At 36.5% G+C, this 23,092-nt stretch overlaps 2 long non-coding RNA genes across 3 annotated transcripts in view; one reads left to right on the forward strand and one right to left on the reverse strand.

Moving 5' to 3' along the window:
- Positions 1-2,991: 2,991 nt before the first annotated feature.
- LOC148127601 (uncharacterized) lies at positions 2,992-9,169 on the reverse strand. 2 transcript variants are annotated; one of them, XR_015743604.1, is made up of 3 exons: positions 9,131-9,169; positions 4,762-4,981; positions 2,992-4,335 (listed from the first exon to the last, which is right to left on the reverse strand). It is a non-coding gene; the product is annotated as an uncharacterized LOC148127601 (long non-coding RNA). The 2 variants fall into 2 exon arrangements; XR_015743603.1 differs by lacking the exon at positions 9,131-9,169 and adding an exon at positions 7,809-7,845.
- The window catches only part of LOC148127602 (uncharacterized), a 73,646-nt gene continuing 57,564 nt past the window's right edge, over positions 7,011-23,092 (forward strand). The window contains exon 1 of the long non-coding RNA XR_015743612.1: positions 7,011-7,086. This is a non-coding gene — a long non-coding RNA (uncharacterized LOC148127602). The remainder of the gene's footprint in view (positions 7,087-23,092) is intronic.

Consider the following 23,092-nt stretch of genomic DNA (forward strand, 5'->3'; position numbering starts at 1 on the left):
TTCTTTGTACAATTCTTTCCAAAGAGATGCCAAGCAGGCATCATCACTGGTAGCTAGCTATTCAACATCAAACAAATACATGTTTATTCCCTCAAGCTTTTATTTTTGGATCTTATGTATTTTATTATTTTTAAAATACTACATTTTTGGAGCTTGAACTACAACATAGTCCTAAGTGGACGCATTCCAGACTGTCAATGTCATTTATGTTTCTTATCTCTCAGTTGCAAATCTGAAGTAAGGAATTTTGCAGAAGTAAAAAAGTATATAAAAAAGATTCGGAGTCTCCATTGCTAAAAAGTAGCATGAGGCACTTGCTGGATCAAAATAATCTGGGTTGCTGCTTTACAATTAAGATAGTTGAAGAAACCTTCTGTAGTGATTGGAGGGGATTATGATAGCAGCTTCTTGACTAGAATATAGAGTTTGAGTCTTATGGTCCCTTCAGTCTCTTTAGGAAACTTGTAATTTTTCTCCAGCTATTTGTTAACCAAATGTTCAATTCTTATAGGAGTAGACTTTTGTTGCTATTATTGTTTTTAATATAGATATATGTATGGGATGGGGGGGGAAGGAAAGTTCATAAAACATTTTTGTAGGATAATAGTAATTTATATATCAAGAAATCCTTTACACATTCTACAATGAACTCTTTTTCCATTATGTCCATGCATTTGATTTCTATTATAAACATGGCTGTTTGGAATGATTCCACTTTATGTTTCAGATGCTTCCTTTAAATGTTTCCAGAATTCTGCTGCAGATGATATATCAACAATTTATAACTGAGACTTTTTGAAGTGGGTTTTTTTTTTTTGCATTCTAATATGAATGCATTGGACACATTTTAAATCTTATGATGCAAGAGCATATTTGGCATAGTTTGTAAAATGTAGTGTTTAGAATTGTGCATTTTTAAAAATTTACATTCTGAAATTAATATAGTTATTTTAAAATAATAATAGATTACTAAATAATTCGTGCAAAAGTGCTATAGTCAAGAAACATTCCATCCTTGGTATAATGAAATAAAATCATTGCAAATTGAATTTATTTAAATAAATAGTCCCTCCAATCCTTTTTGCAGCAACCTTCCCATCATACAAGTTTACACTTGTATGGAACCAGATAATCAGAACAGGACCCACTGGAACACACGTTTCTCAATCCATTACTTGAGCCAGAGTTTTTATCCTACCTATTCTACTGCTTTAGCAACAATAGATTGAAATGAAAACATGTAGAAGTTTTTTTTTTTTTTGCTAGATATGAAATTGGGTTTGCATTGTGAAATTCATGTATTGATAACCAATTTGGGCTGTTCTGAAAGGCAGACTATCAACTCTTTGATAAGAGAGTGATGAATACACAACAAGGCCAGACGAAAAGAATTCATTCTTTGGCTTTTTTTCAGAGGAAGTTTGATAATAAAAATGTCAGTTTTTTAAAAATAAGTTGCCTATTTTCTTTGCTTTCTTTTCCATGCAGATTTGCGTCATTTCACACCTCCCACTTCGCTCTCAATTATGCTAAACTTCTCTATGTGCAGGAATGCGCAGGTTTTTTTTTTTTTGAAACATCACAGTTCTTTGCTTCAGGACCAGCTGCATGCCTGATTAATCTTCTGTGTGAGTTGTCTGCTGAGCCCTAATTACTTATACTTCCTTCTGTGACTTGGAAAAACATGTTTTATATTTGCCCTCTAGACACAGACAGGACATCAGGACTGGGAAAAGCTCTTCATCAGCTTCTCCTCATTGTTACCACTTGGTGACCTTAGTGACATCACTTCCTCTTTGTGCAGGCCTTTGAAGACAGGTACACAGGTGACCAGGCTTTCCGCTTCCTCCACACTGCTCATCCTAGTCTCCTCCATAACAAGCCAATTTCAACACCCACCCCCATTTATTTTGTTTCAAAAAGACTTCCGTTTTTATGACATCACCTCTGATGCCCTCCATAGTCCTGCCTCTCCAGCTTTCAGCCCCTTACTTGTTCAGGGGATAGAACTATTTTAGCCAAGATACAATGCTAAAAAAGATGAATTAAGATAATGTGGTGTTTAGATTCTTGTCTGTGATTGGTGTTAGAAAATAACGTGATCTCAATGTATACTTCACCAGTGAAACACAAAATGAGGATGTTAGCATTTAAAAAGCACTGAGGCAAAAGAGCTGGTCTCATCTTGAGTGCTTGGGTGCAAGGTGGAAAGGGGGCTTGGCAATAAAGAGAAGGTTGACATTTCACATCCTCTTCATTTTCAGCTGGCCTTCAAGACATCTCAGATATGTCTATTAGAAATTTATCCTTTAGCTTTTATGATCGGTACTTTTATCTTCTAATTCTCCTAGGCCTCTTTTATGTCCTTAGAGTCTGTCTCATTTCAGATTCTAAGCCTTTGGGGCAGAATAGACTCAGTGCCTTTGTCATTTCCCTGGGGCTTCTGACAGGCCAGGATCATAGGGAGCTTCATAAGTGAGTGGGATCTGAATCTGGGTCACTCTGAGCCTAACTCTAGCCATTACATTATACTGAGTCTATACTATCAATACAGCTGCAACAGACAGTCCTCTCAGGATGCCATCAACAGGGTGGTGATTATTTTTTAAAAGAAAAATAATGAAACTATCTGTGTCCCCATGTGCAGAGATTTTACACACTATTTTTCCTAATATGCATAGATTGTAATATAACATCTTAAATACAGTTAGGGAGATTTCTACGTGGGACTCTGATATTATTAAAGCAATTGTAGCATCCCTGTTCACTTTCAGATCAGGGAATTGTTTATCCCAAATTGTTCCAGATGCTAAAGCTTTGGATTTGAGAGGTTAGGTTTCTTCCTGCTCTATTGCCAGAACAAAGCAGACTCAAGACCGGAGTTGAATTCAGCTCTTTATTTAACTGTCAGTAACTTCAACTAAACTCAAGCCGTGGCAGCCTCTTTTATTGCGGCTGCTCGCAGCTTGCAACCAATGGCATCATTTTAAACCTCCCGCCGTTTAGGCGGCCAATCATAGTTCGTTGTTAAACACCAATCGCTAGGCGGCAGTGATTGTCCAATTGGAACGTTGTATTACGAGTATGCAAATGTCTATATACAATGCTTCCTAGTGGAAATACTTCACCAAGTCCTGTCTTTGGAGCACTGCCTTCCCTGCCTCTGACAGCCTCCTCTTAGAAAGAGAAGCAAGAGGTCTTTTGAGCTTGGTTGATCTTCTGCTGCCCCTAAAAAGACAGCTCTGGAAAAACCATTTCAAAGTAACTTCCAAACAGACATTTATTAAGAAGTAGACATACTGGACAAATCCATTTTATATTCAAGGGAGCTTTAAAAAAAGGAAGCAAGTTGAAAATGTCCTAGAAGTGTGGAATTCTTCAGCTGAAGTGGTACTACAGAGAAGCTCTTTGCTCTGAAATGTAGCTCCAGTAATAACAGGGCATTAAAGAGAATCTCCTCAGACAATCTCAAGGAGCAAACAGAATCATGTATGAAACAGTCTGAGTGTAAGCTTTAAAGCAATAATCTGAATGACACCCTGAAATGAATGGTAACTAGTACAAATTGAATGAAGGAGCTTGGAATTATTGTATAAAACATTTTTACAAGAAAGAACTGTAACAAATTGCTTCCATGTGGAATTTACAGATATTAATGCCATTCCCTTCCAGGAAGCTTCATTTTGTTCCTACCAACAAATTGTGTATTATTTAACGATCAGGTAATATTTTTGTGACTTCTGAGCATATTTAATCTTCCTTCCTTGATTTTTTTTTTGTAACAAGGTTCTTTAATTCTTGTTATTTTCTCCCTTTTATGTATAAAAGAAGCCATTGGTCTTTCTTTCTAAAGGGCCTCATGCAGAATGAGTTTGTCCTATAGAAGAAAACGCTCAACATTTTATTGTGAGGGCTTTTTAGGAGCACATGCTCATTGAAGGGTGAATTAAGCCAGCATAAGATAACTAGGAAACAATTATATTTAGGTGTCAATATGTGCTGGAGGCATGAGGCCTGTCTCCAAAGGTAAAAATAGGCACTTTTCTTCGATAAAATGTAGAGGGATATGCATTCTCAATGTATTTCTGGCTTTTCTGACATCTTGTTTAGTTCTTTGGTGATGTGTGGAAATGATTCTCCATTTTGGCTATGGTTATGCAGAATCACAACATGACAGGAGATTCTAATTGGGATGAGCTTTCATGCTTCAGGACATAATAATGTGATCACCAGATGTGCCCAGAAGAAATTTGTCTTTGGGGAATAGTAGTGCAAAATTAGGTGCTTTGTAGTGGCTGGTTTATGGCTTTCAGTGATTTGCCCATTTGGATGGGGCTGAAAAAGAAATCAATGACAGTTTAAGGAATGGTGTGCACAGGCATCAAGAACTGCTAAAATTGGAGATTATAGAAAATTACATAAGAAGTTATGCCCCTGTAGATTCTGTGAGGTTCAAAAAGTTAGAATAAAACTTGCACTACATTTAAGGGAATTTTTAAAATAAATAATTAAAAGCATAATGTACACAAATGGGATTCCTCCTATCTGTTTTAACTTATAACATGTAAATCTCTGAGAGCAATGTATTGCTTTATTCTCTGCCCAGTAGGGTTGGATCAAGGTACTTTTGGATCTGAGTGCAATGAACACACAAGTATGAGTTAATCTTTATACCAAAACAGTAGAAGATAACAACATGATAACAGAACATGAGGCAGCAATCAAGGAATATTTAAGAATACAAGAAAAGATTTTACTAACCCCAAAAAGATGATGGTGGGCAGGCTTCTTCCAGGCTTGCAAATATGCAGCATCTTCTGCTAATTAGGTCTGGACTGAAGTTCTATTTCATGGGGGTGTCCAACTGGTTTATATAGGCTCTGAATTGTAAATTAAACATGCCTGTTTTCAATGGTCTCATCTCACTGATGTTTGCCAAGGATAAGGAGGAAAGGCCTGTCTTGGAACACTTTGCCGATTTCTGCCAAGAATGACATCATCAAGGTTGAATATTTGTTTATACCAGGTGGCAATGATACCATATCAGAGTTAAGGAATATTTGTTTCTCAAGGTTTTTGGATTGAAGATGAGAAACATCAACATTCTCTAGACAGATGTCCCACCAAGGACAAAGCAAAACAAAATATAATTGAAGTATAACATTTAGTAACTAAAACAAATGCTTGCTTAATTCTATATTACATTCTCAACCATTACAGTGGAAATATAAATGAAGGGAAAGAAGTAAGCACAATCTACTATCCAATTCTTTGTCATCCATCTTCTTGTGAAGCACTACGAACACTACACTGCAAGGAGGTATTGGCACAGATTTGCTGCTCACGCAGCAGGCAATTTTCTGAAGAGCAGAAGGCTGGATTAGAGCAGCCTTCTCCAAACTTGGTTCCCTCCAGATGTGTGGACTAATTCCCAGAAATTCTTAGCTGATATGGCTATTACTGGGATTTGAAACCCACACATCTGGAGCTGGGTAGTCTAGAAATTAGATTAACTTTGAAACTAACTAATGATCTCCTGTTGCAAGTGTTTTTTTGTATGAATACCAGATTATTCTGCACAACAAGAATAGAGGCCACAGAATTCTAAATTATCCCCCACAGGAAGCTAAGCACTCTCTCAGTTTCACACTATTCAAAAGGAAACCATAGTTTAATGTGTAGACCAAAGGGTCAATATCTAATTTCTGTTTTTACAGCAAATAATGATGAAGAAATTTGCCTGAAACATTGGCTGATCCTTCAAGTCAAGAAAGACTATACTGATCTGATTTAATATAAGCAATTTGCCATGATCTTCATTCTAAAGGGAATATTTGGTTAGGTACATACATTTCTTTTGCCACACTTCACTTCCACAAAAGGGCTATATGACACTTTAGAATCCAAGTGAGAGAGGAGGTGCCTCATCTTTTTAATGCTCACTTCAATAGACGAATAACTGGGAACCCACATTTGTCCATTATATTCTTCTCAATTATATATACCATTCTGAAGACCAGATTCAGGACTGGGACCTGGCAGGATCAAACAGTTCCCAAATGCCAAATATTAATTTATTTGATTCTTTTTGTTGGTTTTTTATTGCTTTAAATGTGGTTTTATATTCTGTTAGTCACCTTGAGTTGCCATGGGCGAATAGGTGGCAATATAAATTCAATAAATAAATAAATAAATAAATAAGGTTTGATATCCAAGAATATGTGCCCCAGAACAAATACATCCTTTAGAATGGGGATTACGGGAAATTAATGCTTAGAGTGTAGACAATGGCTCCATGTAGTTATACAATAGGATATGGGAAGACATTAAAATGGCAACTTTGTACCACTCATGACCAAATAAAAATAACAGGGCTGTAGGCAGGTGAGGCAAGTGTCTTATCATAGCACACAGAAAGACTACATGGAAGTATTGTAGAAAAATTAAAACAGCTAGTATTCCACGTTGCTGCATTGTGTTCATTAGCCAGTATCAATACTATTTGCAGGAAAAATATCTGCTGATGTTGGGGGTGAGCAGTAAGGATAAAAGAGTTGCTCAGAACATGGAGAGTCCTGGTCTAAGAAGCCTGGAAAATAAAAGTTGTGCATTTGCAGTTAGTGTAGGATAGCCCAAGTCTTCTAGTCATTCAAAATCAATGCCTACACTTAAAATTTGAAGACCCAAATTCAGGATGATCTCAGTCAAGCTATCCAGTGGATTGCCCATCTATAAAATATTTTTGGAACTAGAGAAAGTTGGAAATTTATAGATACCTAAGGGGTTTCTGCTCTGTATTACAACCTGTGGTTTTTCTGCCTGTGAAATCTGAGTGGCTGGTATGGACAAAAAAGAGCAATGAGAGTCATTCAGAGAGACATGGGGTATAAAATGTGCAGGAGAGGCGAAAGTGGAGAGATTGCATAATTGAAGTTCAGTGCAAGGGGACGATAAGGAAAGCCAATGCAAAGGGGGAACAGAAGATTGCACAGGAGGCTCAAACAGATAATGGGACAGTGTTTGCAAGCAGAGAAGGAGCAGGAGGTGACCAAAGGAAATGGGAAAGCTGCTTAAGACACAACAAAGGTAATAGATTGACAAAGAAAAGGTGGCTAAAATATATCTGTCCTGAATTCTGAGCCTTATTATAGTCACAATAGGAAAGGCAAGGGACAGACATAAATTTTCTGAGGAAGGGAAAGGGAAGAACGAATGAGGGAAAAGAAGCTAACATTAGACCACCTTTTGACCTCCCAGTACTGCCAAACAGTGTCAGCGAATGAGGTAATAATGGAGGGAAAACAATGTCTTATCAGTACACCAGCTAAACAGAAAGGCTAGGTGGGGAAACCACATTTCATTGCTTGCCATTATTATTAACCCAGCAAGCAGAGTGGTTTGCTGTCTTGATGGCAGCTGGTGTATGTGTGTGTGTCAGGTTGTGCATGTACAGTATGTGCATGTGATAAGTAATCTTTTGGTGCATTTATGTGGAACAAAGATTTTTACTAACTTCTTTTTGAAAATGTTGTGGCTTGTCAGTTGACACAGTTTAAAATTCCTGTTCTTCTGTCAGGTTTATAAAATTATGAGCAAATGTTGCTATTTTTTAATTTGTTTAAAATGAAAATAATTTTTCCCCCCAAAAGTCCTCTCTCACCATGTAGCATCCAGAGATGAAAACCTCTGGGATGAGGGGCCTACTGGAGAATGAATAAACTGGCAACCTTAATTTGGAACATAAATATATTTGGAGGCTAAGAGATTCAAACCCAGATGTTTACAGGTGACACATTTAAGTCCCCTACCTGGATGGTAAATCCTTCACTCCAGCATTAAGTATATCTCCTGCTCTTTTCTGTAACAAACAATCAAAATACAGGACAAAAATAAATCTGCTAGATTCTGGAGACCAAGGAGGAAGAAGAATCAAGTGGTCTTATTACTCACTGCTAGCTATGACATGGAATCTCGGCACATAAATATATCTGATATAAATATCCAGTCATAAATATATCTGATACTTGAAGTCCGTGGTTGGATTTGAAGGAGTTTTTACCATAGATAGGCAGTTCTATAGTTATTCTTTTTATATCAATTCTTGTTGGGTCAGAAAGCAAACCCATTAGGATGTCTTCGGTCATCCTTGGAGACAATGTTAAGACACAACTTCAGTACAATGGCTGTGGAAAGTGAATAAAGTGGTGGTAGTGCATGAAAAAAGCAGTCTCAGCAAGCCTATATTTCCTGGGCATGGGATAGAAATGTAGCATCCTTCCTATGTTCCCTGAACAATAAGTTCAGGATGCCTCTCTTTTATTTGGAAGGGGAAATGAAAGAAGGTGTTTTTGAAAAAGACAGAAATCCCACAACCTAATTTGGCTTATTTTCTTTGATGAGCTTATCTAAGGAAGATCACCTCATGTTTGATTGTAAGCCAATTGACTTTTTTTTTTAAATAGATGGAGATGATAGATTAATAGCATTTTGTGTTTCAAGAGAGAAGTGTCAGCAAGACTTTTGTGTACTTATGCCATTATAATCAGAAGCAACAGTTTAGCAGAGACCCAGGGATTTTGGCCAAATAGTCTTGAGACCAGCCTGTCCTGTGTCTGTTTTCTGCTAGGAGACAGAATAGGCATACATACATATACATATACCTGCTAGCTTGGCATCGTCTGCAAATTTGATGAGTTCCCCATCTTTCACCTTGTCCAAATCAACATCTTCATCAATGATCTGGATGAAGGGATAGATGGGGAACTAATCAAATTTGCAGATGACACCAAGCTAGCAGGAATAGCCAACACTCCAGAAGATAGGCTTAAGATACAAAAGGATCTTGACAGACTTGAACATTGGGCGCTATCTAACAAAATGAATACTTTTTTGTGAAAAAAGTAAGGTTCTACATTTAGGCAAGAAAAACAAAATACACAGGTACAGTATATGTGGTACCTTGCTCAACAGTAGTAACTGTGAGAGGGAGCTTGGAGTCCTAGTGGACAACCATTTAAATATGAGCCAGCAGTGTGCAGCAGCTGCCAAAAAAAGCCAACACAGTTCTAGGCTGCATAAACAGAGGGATAGAATCAAGATCATGTGAAGTGTTAATACCACTTTATAATACCTTGGTAAGTCCACACTTGGAATATTGCATTCAGTTTTGGTCGCCACGATGTAAAAAACGATTTGGAGATTCTAGAAAGAATGCAGAGAAGAGCAACAAAGATGATTAGGGCACTGGAGGCTAAAACAAATGAAGAATGGTTGCAGAAACTGGGCATGGCTAGTCTAGTGAAGAGAAAGACTAGGAGTGACATGATAGCAGTGTTCCAATATTTGAGGGGCTGCCACAAAGAAGAGAGAGTCAAGCTATTCTCCAAAGCTCCTGAGGGTAGGAAACAAAGCAGTGGGTGGAAACTAATCAAAGAGAGAAGCAACTTAGAACTAAGGAGAAATTTCCTGACAGAACAATTAATCAGTGGAACAATTTGCCTCCAGAAGTTGTGAATGTTCCAACGCTGGAAGCTTTTAAGAAAACATTGGATAACCATTTGTCTGAAGTGGTATATGGTTTCCTGCCTAAGCAGGGGACTGGACTAGAAGACCTCCAAGGTCCCTTCCAACTCTGTTATTCTAAAAACCAACAACAACACACGCATACACAGAGAGGCTAGGGTGATGCACTATGCAATATGTTTTAATAATAGATAGGTCACTCGGAAAATAAGTTACTTACAATAAAGCTTGGTTTATGGTGGTAAAGAATTAAAGGAATTTCTTTTACTCAATTACAGAAGGCAAAAATACAGCTACAGAGAATTTCAAGTGTGATGAAGAAAGAAGAGTGATGCCATTTCAAGGCAACATATAAAGCATGAACATTCATAATTTTCTGTATTCTCTCTTGGAGTATTTAATAATTACATTCAACATATGAACAGTCCATTATCATGTCTGCAAATGCTGTTGATATGTATACTCATTTGCACATTTATACAGGAATTCACTTGTAACGTTCACAGTCTTGAATACAGATCCTTATATGGGAGGCAAGTGAAAGCATAACTATGACACTTATTATTCCCCAAAATGTTACCGGGTGGAAACTGTAGGAGGGAATCTGCTGCAATATTTTTCCTTATAATATCTTGTATTTCAGATTAACACAATAATTTCTCTAACAAATTGAGATGCTGCTGAATTTATTTATTTATTAAATTTTATATGCCACCCGGAATGACTTTGGGTGGCTTACAATGTATTAAAAATAGATATATAAAAATAATTATTAATATAGGAACAATTAAAATTACAAGAAATAGACTAATACCCAAGGACTCACCCTAAGCAGGGGTGATACCTTCTTCTGTCACTGAACCAGCCAGATCCAGCCTAAAGAATTTTCTTTTTTTAAAAAAGCAAGTTTTATTCAGTTTTCCACATTTTAACGTCTCTTTTTAGTGAACAGCATGATTACAGGTTTCACATATACATACAAATATGACCATGATTACATGTTCAATTTTTATATCCAATTCCTTATCTTAACAGTGCTTTTATACATTTTCTGTTTTATTGTATTATTCCAAATATTTATCTCATTATTTATTTCACTTATGATAGCTTCATAATAATTATACTTTAGTACTTTTAACTGTCACATTTGTATATTTCATCTTAAATTCTAATTAAAAAAAAGACACTTCTTCTATAAATTGATTTCCCCCCTGAAATCTCAATATAAGTGCACCACCTCTAAGTTATAAATTCATTTATTTTCACCCCTTTTAAATCTCATTAAAACATTTAACATTATTACCTAAAACATTAAACTTAATAATCCCTTTAAAAACTACATAGCATATATAAATCAGATTCTGCATGATTTTTCTCCTTTTAAATTTCATTAAATTTCCCACCCAACCCGGAAAAAGGACATATTAATCTACTCATTCAAACAGTAAAACAATCCTAAGCCCTAAAGTTAATTCCATTTCAGCTCTCCTCCTATATCATTTCATTTATCATTTCATTTATTTCATTTATTATATATATTTAATACACATATTCCATTAATTATTCCATTCATATTTAAACCAAAAAAAGCCAACATTCCAATCTTAAAAATATTTCAATATATCTAATATACTAATTCCATTATTTGTTACAATTATCTCTCTACATAAAGAGGAAGAGCATTAGATTCCATTATCCAAAAAATAACAATTCTGTTTTTCCAACTTATCAGTCTATATGTCCCTATTTTGTAACTATAAATTTATTTATATTACCCCTCAATACCTTGCAGAATCCCCTTTCTATATAATAATCACCCATTATCTCTGTGTCCAATTAAGGATTTCCCCATTTTTATTACAATTCCCATATTTCTTTGATTCCAAATCCTGTTTCTTGTCCCTTCTTTCCCCCTGTCTTTTCTCCTTTGTTCTTTCACTCCAGCTTTTATCCCTCTCTTTATTTATAGTTTCCTTTCGCCCTTTGAATTTCTGCTGACTCTTTTCCCCTTTTTTAATTTTTCAGATACTCCCCTTTTTATTTAATTTCTTAAATCTCCTGTATTTATTTCCAACTCTTTTCTTCTTTCTTTCAAGAGTTCTTGGTTCTTGATGATCACTAAAGATGGTCTCTTCTATGATTTGCTCCCCCTCCTCTTTTGCCTCTTTGTTGTTCATATTCTGCTGTCGCATTTTCAATAAATTTTAAAGCAAAACCCAGAGATTCACCTGATTCTTGTAGTGTTTCTTTCATTTTTCTGAGTTCCATTTTTAATGCCAGAAGAGAAATTGCCATTTTAAACTTTCTAATTCACAATTTAATCCAAATAGTATCTTTAAAGTTTATTTCCAACAGTCAACTTTTCTTCCTCTCAAGTTTTTAAGTCTCCGCTAATCCAGTGCCAAGTTCATGTCAGAATCAGCAACTAATCCAAAGGCAGAATCTTCCTAATTCTTTCTTTGTTACAATGTTTCAAATTTTCAAAGTTCTTGCTTTATTGTATCAATTTCCATGCAATTTCAAGAAACAAGAGTTTTTTAAAAGAAAAACAAGTTGAGTTTAACTGAGATGGCATCTTTATTATTCTAAGTCTTCACCCCCTCTTTTCTTTTTTCTTCTCTATTATTCAGAGCTTTTTAAACCACAATTTTCCAACAAAAAAAGATCAAATCCAGTTGATGTTAAATTTCCTCTTTAACAGTCTATAGTTCTGCTTTATTAGTGCCAATATAAAATTAAAGTATACTTATCCAAGTTGATTATATAGTTCCTTCTCCAGCTTCTACCTTTTGCGGTTTCGAAGCCCTGACGCTATCAAAAGCAATTCACATCTTTTTCTGTTCTCTTTCTCTTTGCCGCTTAGATCCTTTCTTAAAGATTCTTTGAAATGTTAATCATGGGAGTATCTTCCATTTGATTATATCGTCCCGTTCCTCCTGCTGTTTGTTTCTTTCTCTCCTGCACAATCTTATTCCAGTCTAATCTTCCCCTTCAAGGTGGCCTTTTTAGACCACCACTTCAGGCATCTTCTAGAGGGAGCAATTGCCAAGCTGCGACTCCCCTCTACCCAGCTGACAGTCTCTCCTTCCTCCGCCACCCCTACGAGGTAGCTTCTGCCCTGAATCCAAAGGATTGGGGCTCTCTGATGCTGAACTACGAATCAAAGATGCGCACGATCGCCGTCAGTGGTCCGTCTTTGGGGAAGCTCAAAACAGGAAGTCCTAGCCTAAAGCATTTTCATTGGCATCCAATGCCAACCAGCAGAGAAGGCCAGAGATGTGGGGCAGACTTCATCTCTGGTAGCCAGATATTCCAAAAGACAGTGCCATGGCAGAAAAGACTTTTCCTAGATCTTGCCAGTCGAAATTCTGCTAGAGTCCCCAGTTGGCCTTTTCTGCTGGAATGCATAGGGTGGGCCTGTCCCATTGGAGCAAGACAGTTCTTCAGAATGACTCTTGTATGATTACTCCATTGTGCAAGTGATGCAACCATATACTTGTGTCATCTCATCTCATGGAAATACATAGGACAGCAAATGTATGCTGCTTATTTTAAGGGCTTTAACTGGTTAAAGCATCGTTTACTTCATGATGTATATCCCTTTTCTCACTTTACACTGGTATTTCTTCCATCCATTCTATTATATGGTAGCAACTGAGCAGTCTTTGGGTATCCCTTTCAAGTCTTTCCCCACTGAGGTAAATGGTAAGTGCTACGTCAGGATTATCTAGACAGAGCCTGTATACTAGAAAGTGATATTGAACAAGACTAGAGGATAGCTTACAAGTGGGCCACCATTTCTACAGTTGGCAAAAACAGGTAAATAACTTAATCTCAGGCTTAGTACAAAATAAACTGTGCAATCATTGGTGCATTTAGGTTTCATATTGTCACACATGTATCCTAGAATAAGACTTTGTATGCCCAAAACACTTTCAGAAAATTTAGTGTATGCTAGCAAAGCAGGTGAATCTATAATAATGGTCAGAGTATCAAATGAATTCCCTTGAGGTTTACAGTCTATTATGAGACTTTACTCTTTGATTTCTCATTTTCTGCCCATTAGCCAGTCAACTGTTCATACATTGACAGTACCCAAATATCATTAATTTTTGTGAGTCCATTTGAACCCACCCATTTTGGGGAGTAGTTCCCGAGAGATTACTGATGCTTCTCCAATTATGGAGGTTCTCTTAAAGCTGCTATATATTTATCTGTTATACCTGGGTTGACACTATGTTGACTCCATAACTAATAGTCTTTACAATCCAATTACTGTAAAAGAGATGGTTGCTTTTAAAGACACTAGTAACATGTATGCCATTAAATGATATAGTCTGATATTATCTTGCCAACTAAGTTATATTTTAGAAGACTTTCTTTTCACATAACCACCAATACAGTTACTCCAAAGGCATTTCTAGATGGTGGGACTCAATTTTCTCTTTTAGCACTTTCTTCAAGTATATACATTTTTCCACTTTGATATCTTTCCCCACTTTGGGGCAATATATGCCCTTGACCTTATGAAATACTTGTATCTCAACAACTGCTAAATACAAACATTCAAAATCACCCTTCCTTCTTTCTTTATGTATTTTTAAATTTTAATTTACTCGGATTTTTATGTTGCTCCAGTCAAGAAACAATGAGCAGTTTAGAATCTATAACTGAGTTATATATCACACAAAATTCCCAAAAAGTCATTTGGGAATTTGAAAATACTTTGCCAAATATTGCCTCACAGGAAAGTTCTGACACTATAAGCCACTATGTCCCTCTTGATTATTTAAATTCATTTGATTTCCAAGAAGTCTGCAGGTTTGTAAAAAGTATATTCCGGTTACAGAAGTAAGCTGTTTGTAATTGAAAATACCATGTTGATACAAAGCTGGGCAAGGATAGGATGATCGAAGTACACTGCTGCTAAAATAAAGAAACAGACAAGCACAGAGAATTTCAGGGCTTAATGTACAATGTTACAGAGGAGGGAGACTGTAGTGATTTCTCTTTGTGTATGTTCTATGTTTGTTGAGTCCTAATTAAAGAAGAAGCTTCTCATTCAGCACAAAACTGATATTTGTATTAGTAATTTGACAGTAAGAAGAACTCAGCAAAAGTCAATGAAAGAGCCACCTTGTAAAATATTTTGTGTGCAACCTTAGAGCTACTTTGCTGTTGGATCTTAAATGTACCTCAAAGTGGGCTTCACTTGTATTAGATATAGATAGATAGATAGATAGATAGATAGATAGATAGATAGATAGATAGATAGATAGATAGATAGATATAGATAGATGATAGATGGATAGATAGATAGACTGATGAACAGGCGGATAGAGGGATAGATGGTGATAGACAGATAGATAGATTTAGATACAGATAGATAGATATAGATAGAGTGAGTTGCAGGAAATTGTTATTAAACTTGTCCCTGAGATCAATTAAAAGTTACTAATAGTCTTGGAAGATCACTTGGCAAATTCATCATATTGTAATGTGATTAAAGTTTCTTTTCTTCCATCCTCTCAATAGCAGTTGCCAAGTATAATAGCAAATGGGAAGGCATATCAATTTTATCCAAGAAATTGCAAGAAAAAATGGGCTTATTCTGGGGGGCTAAATTTAGCCCCAACTCTTCATAGTATAATACTGGTTTCTAATGAATAATATTTCACAAAGAAGATTGACTCGCCTTACAAGAATGGAAGGGCTAGGGTAACCCTATCATTATTTCTCCATGGATAGATCTCAAAGCTGCATTCTGACATAAAGATTTACATGTTTCACAGACATGGTACTTTTCATCCCATTTTGCCTAACTAATAATCCCAATGTGTTCTTCAACTTAATATGACAACCTAAGTTAAATGAGAGGAAAGACAATTCCATATTCAATTTTGAACTTTCAACCTCAAAAGAGAAGCGCAACAATGCTAGCATGCTCTCATGGTAAGGGTGATGGTTTGGAAGCTGTACACTGTTGTCTGGAGAAAGAGACTGAAAGAGTGAACACTCGAGGCTTTATCAGTTCTTTGCTCCCTTCCTGCCTCAATACGTTAACCAAAGGGAAAATCCCTGCTACAATTAAAATGAAAGCTTGCTATCTATGGATGAGAAGACATAAAAATCAAGATGGCAGGCTTCTTCTTTATGTGAGCCACACACATTGCATATATAAAGGGAGACAGGGCTTTAATTGCACATTTCTGCTTGCCATCTTGATCTTTTTGACTCGTCCTGCAAATGGCCCTGATTTTCACACAAAGATCTCTTGGGTGGCTTATCACTAAGTAAATGTTTGACCACCACCCTCCACTTCTGATACCTGTGCCAACCATTTTTTTTTCTCCTTGAAGAATTTAGTAAACCAGCTTCTTATTCTCCAGACTGAACAAGGACTGGTAGAAACAAATGCAGGAAAAATTCACTGCATGTCACAACTTCTTAAAAAAGACTGGAAATCCAATCGTATATAGCTATGAAGGGCCCAATGGAGGAATGACAAGCCTGTCACTTTAAGAAAGGTTCTGGCAGCTACAGTGTTTCACTCTTGCTTCACTGAACTCCTAAGTTCAACTTTTCCTCCCCCCCACTTTGCCCGTTTCTCCTCTTCTGTCCCTTTTTATTTGGTTCGACCTTGGTCACTGATGACAAGGCTGCTTTTCCTGCCAAACCAATCAATAAGCTAAACAGAGAGAAGATGAGTATTTAGAATATGGGAAGCCAAACTCAAACACAGATAGGTTATCAGCCTAGCCCAGAGCAGACTTCTAAGCAAATATTTCATTAACAAATTTTTCATGGCAACTTGCATGTTAAAAAAAAATGGCAACGACAGGCAAGAGAGAACAGAGAAGGGAATAAAGTAAGGAGGGGGAATAGGGCTAGAGGATTAGCCATGGCACAGGAAAATTTGTGATTACTCATAGCACATAGTGTCCTGCAGTCCTCTTAAATGATGGCTGATATCCACCGTCAACATGTCCATTGGACATCTTATGAGGAATTATAAGTGTAGACTAGTACAACTTTAGACCAATATAGTGTAGAGGTTAGTTCAGATAGCTAGGCAAATTCTTATCCAACAAGGTAAGATGTCATTGGTTAGGCAATCAGAACTTTGCAAGAAAATTGACACAGTAGGTGTTATTTCTGCTACTGATTTTTTTTAATCAGCAACAAAACCCGCTGGATATAATTTTGAAGTTCTGTTATCAAATGGACATGGGGGTGTACATATTTACCAGACCCCTAATTCACTTATTTTTTGCAGGGCAAGTAAAATGTAGATTCTGAACTACTTCTGTATTTCAAAACTTTTCAAAACCCTAGTATGCCCACACCTGGAATACTGCAACCAATTTTGGACACCATACTACAAAAAAGATGTTGAGACTTTGGAAAAAGTTCAGAGAAGAGCAACTAAGATGATCAAATGCCCGGAGGCTAAACCATATGAAGAATGGCTGCAGATTTGGGGTCTGGCTAGTCTAAAGAAAAGAAGAATTGGGGTGACACAATAGCAGTATTTCAACATTTGACAGGCTGCCACAAAAAAGAGGGGGTCAAATTATTTTCCAAAGAGGGCAAGACAAGAAATAATGGTTGGAAACTAATCAAGGAAAGAAGCAAGCTGGAATTAAGGAGAAACTTCCTAATCGTGAGGAAAATTAAGCAGTGGAACAGCTTGCCTTCAGAAATCGTGGGTGCTCCATCACTGGAGGTTTTTAAGAAGAGACTGGACAGTCAGTTGTCTGAGATTGTATAGGTTCTCTTTGCTTGAGCAGGGGGCTGGACTAGAAGACCTCCAAGGTTCCATTCCATTCCATTCCACTCCCAGTAATTTCTACTGGTTCAGAAATGATGGAAGATATAACAGGAGAGATGACAGAAAGTGTTCTTCTCTCTTAGCTATTTAATCAAGGGAAGAAAAAAGCAAGTTGGAATGACTCTTGAGCTATTATTTTGCACCTGAGGGGTGGAATTCACCAATGTCAGACTTGGATAGTGCAGCTGTGCCCAACTCCTGTTTCCCTGCATAATATCTACAAAGAGGAAAATGTAGTCATTTTCCTCTTGCATTTCACTCACTGTTTCTACTGCCATTTCTGACTAGCCAGGAAACACTGATTTAGAAGCTGAGATTTCCACATTCAATATAGCAGAGTTTCTCAATCTTGGTAACTGTAAAATATCTGACTACTACATACTTGTTGTAATTCTGGGAGTTTTCTCTCTCTCTGTGTATGTTTTCTTTCTTAATATAAAATAGAAATAGATAATGGAAAAAAAACAGAAAATGAAAGGAAAGAAAGGATATAAAGTGAGAGAAGGGGAAGATAAATAAAAAAGAATAAAAAAGCAATGATTTCTGACTTTTGGGGGGTGGGAAGTAAGGTACAAAATAAAGTAATAGTACAAACTTTCTAGTTTTGCCAAATAGTAACCACCAGTCATTTCTATAGTAATACTTCACTTAATTCTAAAATCCCAAAGTCAAAGTTTTATTTTTTTTTCTTTCATGCCAAAAAGTCTGACCTAAGCTTAGCATACAAAATTGTCTGCTACAAAGTCCTACCTGTCAATGAACTTCAGCTTCAACCACAACAACACACAGGCAAACAATAGATTATACAAACTCAAAGTAAACTGCTCCAAATTCGACTGCAGAAAATAGGACTTCAGCAACAGAGTGGTCAATGCCCGGAACTCACTACTTGACTCTGTTGTTACATCCTCAAACCCCCCCAAATTTTAACCTTAAACTGTTTTCTGTGGATCTTACTCCGTTCCTAAGAGGTCTGTAAGGGGGCATGCACAGTGATGGGATTCAAATTTTCTTACTACCGGTTCTGTGGGCGTGGCTTGGTGGGTTTGATAGGGGAAAGATACTGTAAAATCTCCAGTCAGAGGTGGTATTTGCTGGTTCTCCGAACTACTCCAAATTTCCACTACCGGTTTTCCAGAACTGGTCAGAACCTGCTGAATACCACCTCTGGGCGGGCATAAGTGCACCGGCATGCCTACCGTCCCTGTCCTACTGTTCCCATTTATTCATACTCATTTATTATATATATACTTATACTAGTTTATACTTATATGTTTACATGTTATGTTCATACTTACACTTGTTTTCTCATACAAGCTTGACAAACTAAACTGAATAAAATAAAAATAAAAGTCCAGAAGCAGTTTCCAAATAATACAAAATTATTTATATTCTTGTCCCAAATTAATGCGATTAGCTTTGCCATCTCCACTGGAAATTCTGGGGACAAAAGTTCACATATCTTAAAGTTGCTAAGACTGAAAAATACTGCAAGAGAAGTGAACTAGGTGATACTTTCCCCCATGTAAAAGTCTTCAGCTATGATCTTCATATGATTATATGATTTAGAAGAGACTATGAGTTCACTATTCAGTGAGATTCAATTTTTGAGGAGGTCCTTCTGATGATTTTTGATCTACTTTCTATCATAGTTTGTCTACAGGCTAATTGATTAATTTAATTGTATATTATAGATTTTTAAAGATTAATGGAATCTCCTTCCGTATTAAGTAGAAGTTCTGCCCTAGTAATTTTATATCATATTTTTAGCAATTACTACATTGATATACTGATATACTGTTTTTAAAAGGCAAAGGGAGTAGAAGATAGATAGATAGATAGATAGATAGATAGATAGATAGATAGATAGATAGATAGATAGATATAGAGATAGATATAGAGATAGAGATAGAGATAGAGATAAAGATAAAGATATGTACCAGGAAGCTATATACTAGGCATAAGTCAAATAGTTCCTTCTGGTAAAGAAAGATTCTGAATTGCCATCTACCTTTTGTTCAAATAAAACCAAAATCCAAATCCAACATAAAGTATTACAGCTTTAAGTACTGAAAGTATTCATTATTTTCCATACCAGTAATTCAGTAGCATAATCTGAAGAGCCTCAGTGCTCCTGGAATATCTGAAAACCTGATGGATTTGTCATTATTCTTTCATGCAGATTTTTAAAATAAAATATCCTGCATGCTAGGAAACTGTAAAAGAAATGATTTTTAATAGTGAAAGAACATTGAATTTACAATACATTTATTTATTTATTTATTTTTGTCAATTGCTTACAAGATAATAGGTATAAGTAAAAACATAGTTATGAATACATGGATACATATAAGAAAAATAAAAAAATAAAGGAAACAATAGGACAGGAATGGTAGGGATGTTGTTGCGCTTATGCACGCCCCCTACAGACCTCTTAGGAAAGGGGTGAGGTCAATAGTAGACAGTCTAAGGTTAAAGTTTTTGGGGTTTGGGGAAGAAACCACAGAGTCAGGTAGAGTATTCCAGACATTGACCACTCTGTTGCTGAAGTCGTATTTCCTGCAATCAAGTTTGGTGTGATTAACTTTGAGTTTGTATCTATTGTTTGCTCTTGGGTTGTTATGGTTGAACCTAAAGTATTCATTGACAGGTAGGACATTGCAATGTATGATTTTATATACTATACTTAGATTGGACCAAAGGCGGCATAGTTCTAGGTTTTCTGGGTCTAGAATTTCGAGTCTGGTGGCATAAGGTATTCTACAATGAGTAGAGGAGTGGAGAATTCTTCTTGTGAAATATTTCTGGACTTTCTCAACTGTGTTAATATCAGATACATAATGTGGGTTTCAAACTGATGAGCTGTATTCAAGTATTGGTCTAGCAAATGTTTTGTATGCTCTAGTTATTAGCGTAATATTACCAGAGAAAAAGCTACATAAGATTAGGTTAACAACTCTTAATGCCTTTTTGGCTATGTAGTTACAGTGGGCTCTAGCACTTAGATCATTAGAGATGAGTACTTTAAGATCCTTGACAGAGTTTGGATCATCAATAAGGTCTTGACTATTCAGTCTGTATTTTATTTTCTGATTTTTTTGCCAATATGTAGGACAGATCATTTATTTGTTGAGATTTGAAGTTGCCATTTGTTTGACCATTCTGATACATAGTCAAGGTCTTTTTGAAGGGTAGCAGTATTGTCTGTGGTATTGAACAGCTTTACATCATCAGCGAAGAATACACAGTTGCTCTTAATATGATCACAGAGGTCATTTATGTAGAGTATGAACACAGTTGGTCCTAGAACACTGCCTTGGGGGACACCACTTTTGACAGGTACAGAATTTGATAGGACACTCCCAATTTTGACCATTTGTTGTCTGTTTGACAGGAATGCTTCTATTCACTTATGCAGGTGTCCAGAGATACTGTAAGATTTTAGTTTTAGTAGTTTGTCATGTACCACTGAATCAAAGGTTTTACAGAAGTCTATGTAGATTGCGTCTATTGCTTTGCCCTGATCGAGTTGTGTAGTCCATATGTTTTTGCAGTGTAAGAGTTGCAGATTACAGGATAGTTTTTTCCTGAAACCAAATTGTTTATTAGAGAGTAGGTTGTTCGTTTCTAACTGGAGGATGATGGATTGGTTAATAATTGATTCCATGACTTTACAGGTGATGCAGCATAAAGAGATTAGTCTGTAATTTTCAACTAGGCTGGGGTCTCCCTTTTTGAAGATGGGGATGACCGTAGCTTGTGACCGTAGTTTTGGCAAGGGGCTGGTCCTGAAAGATTTTTCAAAGATTATGCTTAGAAGTTCAGCTATGGCAGTAGTTAGCTTTTTTAAGAAGTAGGCACATATTCCATCCAGTCCAATAGATAGATACTGAGCCAAAGAATGTGTTAAAGAGGTTGGCTTTAATAGTGTCGTCGTTGCAGTCTTTACCATTAGGTCCTTTCAGGGGTGGGATGCACCTTGAGTCTTTTAGTTTGTTGTTTACAAAACTGTAGAAAGCGTGGGTGGAATTTGGCATAGAAGGTTTTCTTCCTGTTTAATGTGATAATTGGTGCATTCAGTTTTTATCTGGTGACATACATTTTTGTATTGGCTTTTGAAGTTGGCAACATGACCAGATTTGTTTTCCAAAATGATTTCTTTTTAGGTTGAAGCTTCCTTTTTGTTGAGGGTAATTTGTTTTTTCTGGTTTTGGGAGTTGTTAATGGTACATATAATTTGATGAGTCTTTTGACTTCAAGTAAAAATATGTTGTAATGGTCTTCTACAGTATTGCATCCAGTGAATAGAGATTGCCAATCAAGGGATGAGAGATCGTTGTTTATAAGATCATAGTTGCCTTTTTTGAAGTTATAATTAGGGATTCCGTCATTTTGATGATTTTTGTGTGGATGTATGTTGAGACGAAAGTCAATCATGTTGTGGTCACTGTTGGAAAAGGGTTCTTTAATTTGTATTCCGTAAATTGAATTCAAACTATTGCAGAAGATGAGATCGAGGCAGTTGTTAAGTCTAGTGTTGTTGGTTACTAGTTGTTCTCATCCCAGATTTGTTACTGCATTGTAGAAGGCTGCATTTGTGGGTTCAGTTGTACATTTATTAAGGGTCCAGTTAATATGAGGTAGATTGAAGTCACCAAGAAAGATAAAAGCATGTGGGCAGGATGCTGCCCATGTTAGTAGTGTATTTAGCTTGTTTGCATGTTCAATGTCACAATCAGGGGCTCTGTAACATAGTAAGAACTGAAATGTGATATTTAAGGACAGTTCACAGTTGATGGTCTCAGGAATAGCAAGCTCCTGGGTAACTTGGATGTTTTTTAGATGTAGGGACTTTTTATAGAAGATAGCAACACCACCTCCTCTATGGATTTCACGATCTGATCGGTAAACATGATAGTCTATTACTGTGGTAATGGAGTCAGGGAGAGATGTGTTGAGCCATGTTTCACAGACAAACATAATGTCGGATTTAGCCATATTTAGTAAGAGGAGAAATTCAGATATTTTATTTACAAGGCTTCTTGCATTGAGAAGCTTGCATTTAAGGCCAGTTGCGGTTGGAATTGAGGTAGTTAGGGGTGTGCATGCCTAGTTTTGAGTGATGTTGGATTGGATGGGGTGGGGTTGGATGCGGAGTTGTGGGTCATGTGACTTTCTTTTGATGCAATCAGCTCTGTAGTCAATGTATAGGTCCTTTTCTCCATTGTCTAGATGTTTTTTGAGTTCTGTGTGGAGTTCACGGGAGCGGATTCTTTGCAGTATGGATAAGTCTGGTCTTGAGCAAAGTTTTTTGTGGTTGTGATTGGTTTTTGCAATGGCGTTTATTGTATGAATGAATATACATTTGCTGGACTCATTTTTGCATACAACTCTATAAAATCTTGGGGCCACAGAGCCATCATTGTATTTGTACCCAGGGCATATGGTTCTTTAAAGTATTTTAATTGCAGATATGTTATATCCTGATGTTTTCCCTAGATTTCTCCATATCTGTTCCATGACTTGGGACAAAGCATATTAACCAATAGTTTTATTAAGCTGCCAATCACCACATTTTTTTGTCTGATATAAATGAAAATAAAATTAATAACTAATTTATAGCACTGCATTTTATTGATTCAAATCTTATTCATTTAGGTAGTATTTATAAAGTCTACTATGTCACCAACCTTCAAGGTGATTTGGTGATTTAGAACAGGGTTTCCCAACCCTCGAGCC

This window comes from Pseudonaja textilis, chromosome 1, assembly GCF_049901715.1.
Source record: "Pseudonaja textilis isolate UNSWEBS1 chromosome 1, rPseTex1.2, whole genome shotgun sequence".
NCBI lineage: Eukaryota > Metazoa > Chordata > Lepidosauria > Squamata > Elapidae > Pseudonaja > Pseudonaja textilis.